Source organism: Quercus lobata, chromosome 1 (genome assembly GCF_001633185.2).
Source record: "Quercus lobata isolate SW786 chromosome 1, ValleyOak3.0 Primary Assembly, whole genome shotgun sequence".
In the NCBI taxonomy this organism is placed as follows: domain Eukaryota; kingdom Viridiplantae; phylum Streptophyta; class Magnoliopsida; order Fagales; family Fagaceae; genus Quercus; species Quercus lobata.
In genome coordinates this window covers 47,946,130-47,953,658 of record NC_044904.1, presented here as the reverse complement: position 1 = coordinate 47,953,658, position 7,529 = coordinate 47,946,130, and the positions used below count along the sequence as shown (strand labels likewise).

The following is a 7,529-nucleotide window of genomic DNA, read 5'->3' as shown; positions in this document are numbered from 1 at the left end:
CATTAAGTCTAAACTATTTGGTTTTTACATACTATGGATTCAAGTTGTTCTATTTACTTGTTTTTGTTTCGTACGGATAATACGAAGGTTTATGTTATTTACGAACTTGGGATGTTTGTATGGTTTGTATTCTATTATGCTATGGATTTGGATTTTGGGTTTGTTGATTTTTATATGTTTATAATTGTGACTATTGAATTAGGTGTTTATATTGTACGTTGATATTATGCTATTTTTTATTTTAATTATTTTTTGTTGTCTTCTTATAATCTATGGTTGATGTTATTAGTAGGACTATTTGATAGGTTTCTATTTCTTATGTTGATGGTCTCATCACTTTGTTGGACTACAGGTTAAGGTGTAGACTGTTAAGAATAACATATTTACTAGAAATATCTCTCTTTACATAACCTACCTGAATAGTGTGTTTGTGCTAATGTGTAGGTCACTTATGGCATCCTGAAATGACTGGTCACGAGCGTTCCAAGAGTATGACTTCGATAATGCATACTTCAACGACGTTGGTTCCAGCAATGTAGATGAAGATAATGATGATGATTGGACCGATTCGGAGTTCAAATGTGAAGAAGAAGCAAAGTTTAATTTAGTGAATCCTATAGTCGGGGAGATGTATGCGTACATGCAGCGGCATTATGATAAACAACCAATGCGAACAAGTGCGTTGACCAGCAGGGCGTATATGGACGAGGTCACTGAAGGTAATCCAGCTAAGGGTTTTGAGATGTTTCGCATGACATCTGAGTTGCTGTTACATTTAGTGGACGATTTGGCTCAACATGGTTACTTGAGGGACAGACAGGGTTCGGTGAATGCCACTCAGGCCATGGCCATGTTATTGTTCATACTTGGACACAACACCCACTTTAGATGTGTTGCAGACAGGTTTCAACACTCAACAGAAACCATGTGTCGGCATTTTCGTAAGGCATTGCTAGCTGTCCACCACTATGCGAAGCATTTAATTAAACCTGATCAGAATGTCACAGGCATCCCCGAACATTTTCAAGTGAACAAGTACTGACCATGGTTTAAGGTACAAAACATTCCATTACTTAACTAACTTCGTATAACAGTAAAATAATATGATATTTGATATGTGCTTGCTAAGATTAATGAAAACTTTCATGTGTAGAGATATGTAGGAGCAATGGATGGAACGCACGTGAGTGCTCAACCTCCTGCAAATGAGACTCAAGCACACAGGGACCGCAAGAGCCTTATAACAACTAATGTGTTGTGTGTGTGTAACATGGACATGCAATTCACATTTGTCCATGCTGGGTGGGAAGGCAGTGCGAATGACACAAGGGTTTTCGAGGAAGCGACTAGTGAAAGGAAGCATGGATTCCCATGGCCACCAACAGGTACTATACATTTCTGTGACTTTAACTAAAATTATTTTATCCTCCACGTCTAAGTAGTATGTTTATGAATGAAATAATTATGTGTTGGCTGGTTGTGTGTGTGTAGGGTCGCACTACTTGGTAGATTTGGGTCTACCAATTGGCACTACTTTTCTCCCCCCTCACAAGTCAACTAAGTACCATGCGCAGGAATTCCGCTCGGCCGGTAGACGGATAACATTAAAGAAAGAGTTGTACAACTACAGGCACTTATCCTTGCAGATGGTTATTGAGCGGTCTTTTGAAGTGATAAAGGCTCATTTCCCCATTCTGAATTTAATGCCAAACTTCAAGCCAATTAGGCAACGTTACGTCATTGTTGTGTGCTGTGCTCTACACAATTTCAAATGCATGAACAATCGGAGTGATGAATTGTTCAAAACAATAGGGGAGAGTGATCGCGAAGGTAGTGCGACCAATAGCGAAGGTAGTGACGATGGCAAAAGCAGTGGCGATGCTAGAGCATCAACAAGCTCAGCGACCCAAAGACATGTACTAGAAATGTCAAGTGCATCGAAGAGAGTGATGGGCCAATTTAGGGACAATATCACTGACACAATGTGGGATGATTATGTTGCCCGTGGCAATGTGAGATGATTATATGTTGAAAATGGCAATTGACCATTTACTAATGTGCAATGTAGATACTATGGCTTTGCACTGTAATTGTTTTGGCACTATAATATGTGACGGAAATATTATTTACGTAAGTGGATGTATAACTTAGTTCAACTTGTAATGTTAGTGCATTATTTTGGAATGACATGACAACGTGCAGATATGTTCTCTTGTTCCTAGAACCTCCCGAACCAAATGAGGTCTTCCAGTGCCCACAAGAGTAGCTAAAGCAAGATTTTTCTTAGGTATTGCCATGAAAGCGCACACACACACAGAGATTAAAATATGGTAAAACCAAATAGAATTTAATTAAAACTTTTGAACAATCAGTGACAAAAGTGGCCGCCCAACAAAACTACACAGCCATGAATCATAGGGGTCTGGTAAGTGATAACCTTACAGACAAGTCTATCTATAAATAGTTTCAAAGACCAACTGGAAATGCATGTGCTTAAAGGATTTTAGGCCTTGTAAGCATGTCTTGGAATCCATCTCTTAAAGGAGAGAACATCTATAGCAGAGCGTCCAATTTCAGCATAAGCCCTATGCCCCAGCTACTTCAACCATTTCCTGTTCCACCGTACTTGGCATAACTGGATAGTAGTGGTAATGAAAAAAAGGCAGCATGCTCCTATGCTTATGGACTATGGAAAAGTAGGATAAGGCAGCATGCTCCTGTGCTTATGGAAGTCATACAAGTACAAATTGTGCATACACAAAATGAGTGAGGCTGGCCTGTTCAGCCAAGTTCCTAAATAGTATGGAGGCTGGCCTGACAAACTTACACCACAATTCTCATGCATCCTGTACATGAGAATTGCTATATAACTTGATGGAGTGCAGAATATTTAAAAACAAAGCACCTAAATTCTTGCCTGCAATTACAAAATTCTAGGAACTCTTTCAAATTTCAATGCTTAGCCCTCAATTCAGTCCACTCATACATCCATAAACCTGGACAGAAAGCAGGGAGAAGGAGTTTGGAGGAGCAAGTATGGGTGATTTAAAGCAAAATTCATGTCCAAAAGGAAAGGATTTTCCCAGTCCTTTATTTTATATATTTTTTTCCTAAGTAATATATGCATTAATTGTTTGCTCTTATATCTGATATTTAAAGGAAAGTAATACTATCTACAACCCATAGAAAATACAAATTACAAGAGTCTGCTTAAAAGAGTACATAATAACATGACATGATACAGTCATGTGTCTTTACAATCTCATCCCATCCAGCAATCATGGTCCCAATAGACAGACCCATTCAACAGTAAGAGTACAGAATGTTTGCCAACAGCTTTGATGCCCTTGTGACTGAAATTCTGCGCATGTTTGCCAATCCGTGCAATCGGCACTAAATAATGCCAAGAAAGTGTCAATTAGGCAGTGACAAAAGAAGGAAAACACATAATATTGGGTTGTAAAGGTTCCATATACTACTTATCAAAAACAAAGGTTCCATATACTAAAAAAGTGGGCACTGCCTGTGATGACATATTCACAACAGAGCATGCCAGGAGTTCAAACTATTTTCTATATTTAGCATATGGTTTCTTCATTGGGCATTGGGTTAGCCACCACCTAAAAGATTAAGTAAAATGCCTAACTGGCTTTGCATAAACAGTCAAATTAGAAGTGACTATTTAACAAATCACACTCTTTTTCCATTTTGGGAGGGATTATTATTATTTCTACCCCTTCAATTATCCATCTTCAAAAAGAACTAAGGAATAAGTGTCATAATGAAAATAAGTAATTTTTTTTTTAGTCAAGATAACCCAGTATGTAGAAACCACCACCACTACACCAATTTCTAGCTGCGTAATGTACATGCAAAGCATTGAAACATCACCTTCACTATACTAAAAAGGTTCGCTTAACACATTGGACTTTTCCTGATAACATTAACACCACAAAGTATACAGCATAAAGCTAACGATACTAACATATCATAATTGTTATACACTCACAGACTCAAAATTAATTGGAGCCAACATGCCTGAAAAAAATTCATTCTAAATCTGGGGAAAACAGCATAAACATTTTATTAAATTACCTTAATGCCCAGATTTCTGTGCCAAAACTGACAGTCAGCAACTCCTCCAACCATAGTGCCAAGCATGTAAGGATTGATTTCAATGATTTTCTTTACAGACTGTGATGCTGATAAGATAAGGAAGGAAAGAGTAAATGCAACATGCCATTTCACATCCACTTTAGACAATGCAATTGAACACTACGATTACTGTTACTTACAACATTAATCGGTCAATTATCTCAAAAAAGAACACATGCAGGCTACTCCAGTTAAACTAACAAAGGAAAATTTCTAATACCAAGCGCAGTGTGATCAGTAATGTACATTCATAACAAGCATCTTCATTTAGTTTAATCCTATAATCAGTGAGCCATATGGTTCCATGTATGAAATAAAATCCATTTTGTTTCCATCAAAATGGATGACTTTCTTTCTAGTCCATAGAACTGGTAGGATAAAAAACAATGCAATATTTGAAATAGAGACTCTTTAGAACAGATATTACATTGGCTGCTAACCTATATCAATAATTAATGTCATACCATACGATGTCATAAATACCACTGGATGGTCATATTCAAATACCACTGGATGGTCATACCACAGAATACAAAAATTAATCCTATACATAAAACAATAGCACTCTATAAGTTGACAAGAACTAAAGCACTTTTTACCACCATTACAAAAAGAAATAGAATTAAAGCCCATATTATGTTGCAGTCTTCTATTTTAGCCAAACCCACCCCACTTTTAATTATATATATTTTTTCTTTTAATCTCATGTTTGTCCAAGCATGTTCCAAAAGCTAAACCCATTGAGTCACACAAGTTTGTCACTGACCCACTGCTCCAGTCAAAACCATCTCAGGTGAGCTATAGACCTGCAGTGTAAAATTGCACCCAGTCTGCCAATAAATGCTTCACAAGGAAAGATGACTATGACTAACAAGGAAAGATAGTTGAGGAAATTTTTGGGTTAATGAATGTAAGGCTGAGTTAGTTGAGGCAAAATAAAGAAGTAAGGCATGTGCTGTGGAGCAGAAAGTCTTGAATTAATGTGATTAGTCTTGCAAAATCACATTAATAATAACATATGATTAATAAGGATCCTTTCCACTAAAAGGACATAAAGGGTTATCCATTTCAATGGATCTATTCAACAAACTCTTGTTTCCCTTGGTAATCTTACATCTCCACCAAAAAAGCAAATCCCAACATTTTCAAGTGTCAAAATAAATATAAAAATCATCAAGCAATTAAATATGTGAGCAAATATCAAAACCGTGCTATTTTAGATATTAAAGTATATGATTTGGCTTTATGCATTGTGTACACATTGTAAAAGATTCCCCCCCTTGTTTCTTCGGACTAAAGCCTAGGAAACTAAGCTCACCAAATTTTTCATGTTGTCACTAAGGCCTAATTCCAATAGTTTATCATTCTATTCATATAGTTCTACATATGCTTGCCAGCTTAAGAGATAGACAAATAAATTAGCAAAAAAAACTATAAAGATTGGGGGGGGGGGGGGGGGGAAGAAATCAATTGAGCCAACACAGAAAATGTAAAGTCTATAGGAAATACTCTTTTGTTGCCACAGAATCAAAGCACGATATCCAACAAGGTGTGTAGAAAACTAAGTACCAAATTTATAGGTAAAACCAATTTCAATTGTTAACTTGATGCCAAATCCTATAATCATTACAAGTGTGTTAATATACCATTTGCTAAAAAGTCCACAAAAATTGGTTGATCAATAATAGCCATAACAACTGAAAGGGTTCTTTTCTGTTTAATAAAATTTATCCTGGCATATCAAAACATTACTTTTAAGTCTGCAACAATAGGAAAGAAAACAAAACACAATGTTGTCTTAATCTTTCCACAAATTACATAGAAAACAAACTTTCCAACACCAAGTAAAACTAAGCTCTTAAAGAAATTAGCTGTGTCAGCCACCCATATAGAATTCCAAGGTATGTAGTCTTGACAAGATGACTGATTGGTAAATGTATGATAATAAGTTCCTTGCAGTTTTTGCTGGCCAATTCCTTCTTTAGAATAAAATATTTAAAAACATTATTTTGTTTTTAAATAAAGATATCCTGTTTATGAAAAGAGTTGGGATATGCATCTGTAAAAGACCAATATTTTTTTCTCTGAATTTTAGTATTGTATTAAAAAAGGGTAAAACTTCAAGGACCATTCCAATTACTCCAAAATATAAATAAAATAGAACTTATGTGAACCGTATAAATGGCATAAAACGTTTTGGTTTTAAGTGTTGTAATAATTTTGGAGTCTGATCTCCAAAAGACTCCAAAACTTTTGGAGTTGTATTAAAAAAAAAAAAAGATTTAAGAATCTGTGAAAAACAAATTTTGGAGTCTGATGTATGTTGTTCTATCAATCCTGCTAATAATTTTTGCACTAAAGGACCACTATCTAAATGGAGGAAGTATAAACAGGAAACCAGAATGCAACGAGGAAACTAAAATGGAGACTCTAACCAATTTGCATTTGTTGTATGGCTGATTTCAATTTTGTATGCTATCCTTTATACTATGGTGGTTTAAATGATGTTTTTGTCAGAATTTTTTTCATTGAGGTCATTAAAATGAACTAAATGAAAAAAACAGGACAGGCTTCCATCACAAACAAGAGCACAAGAAGGGTCTTGTTCTGCAAGTATAATATACTTCAAACCATTGAAGCAAACCAGCAATGGGTAAGCACAATAATATCATATAAAAAAATAAAAAATAAAAAAACCAAAAAAACTTCTCCTTTATTATTTTCTCACCAACCAAACAACAGGGAAAAACAAAGGCAAACAGAGTTCAAGCTAAAACCTAACAGTTTTCTCAAAACCCAAATTCGAAACACACAAATCAGATAAATAAACAAGGTGAGAGAGTACTGAAAGGGATGAGGTAGCACCATCTTTGGTCGGAGGAGATCGTCCGTGATTGTTTATGAAATGGGTCACGTTTCTTTATGCTCGTCGGCGCCGCTGGGTCATGACGGAGGAGATTGCGCCGCCATACACGTCGGATAGATGGTTGGTCGTTCACTGGTGACGATCCTGACGAGGCGAGGGAGCTTGAGAAATTTTTATGGGTTCGGGTTTGTGCTTTGGGAGAGTGACAGGGCTGAAGGGGGAAGGGAAAATGAGAAAAGAGAAAAAGATGGGAGGAAAGCCTTCCGCGGGTAACAAAACAGTCTGCTCTGAGCAAGTGACAGGTGTGAGCACATAAATAGTGTAAAAAATTTGCTAGATAATAAATGGAGGATGGTGTCAAACAAGTTATGTATTTTTAAGTGATTATTGATGAATGGTAAGTGATGACTGATGAAAATTGACTGATAACTAATAAAAAAAACCAAACAAGGCCTAACTCGCGTTGATGCCCTTGCAAAGATGGCAATCCACTTATATCAAAATTAAC

The 7,529-nt window shown here is 36.2% G+C and overlaps 1 long non-coding RNA gene across 1 annotated transcript; it reads right to left on the bottom strand.

The window, feature by feature from the left end:
• Nucleotides 1-3,044: 3,044 nt before the first annotated feature.
• On the bottom strand, nt 3,045-7,329 carry LOC115991312. The gene is made up of 3 exons (XR_004092184.1): nt 7,021-7,329; nt 4,096-4,202; nt 3,045-3,393 (listed from the first exon to the last, which is right to left on the bottom strand). It is a non-coding gene; the product is annotated as an uncharacterized LOC115991312 (long non-coding RNA).
• Nucleotides 7,330-7,529: the final 200 nt, after the last annotated feature.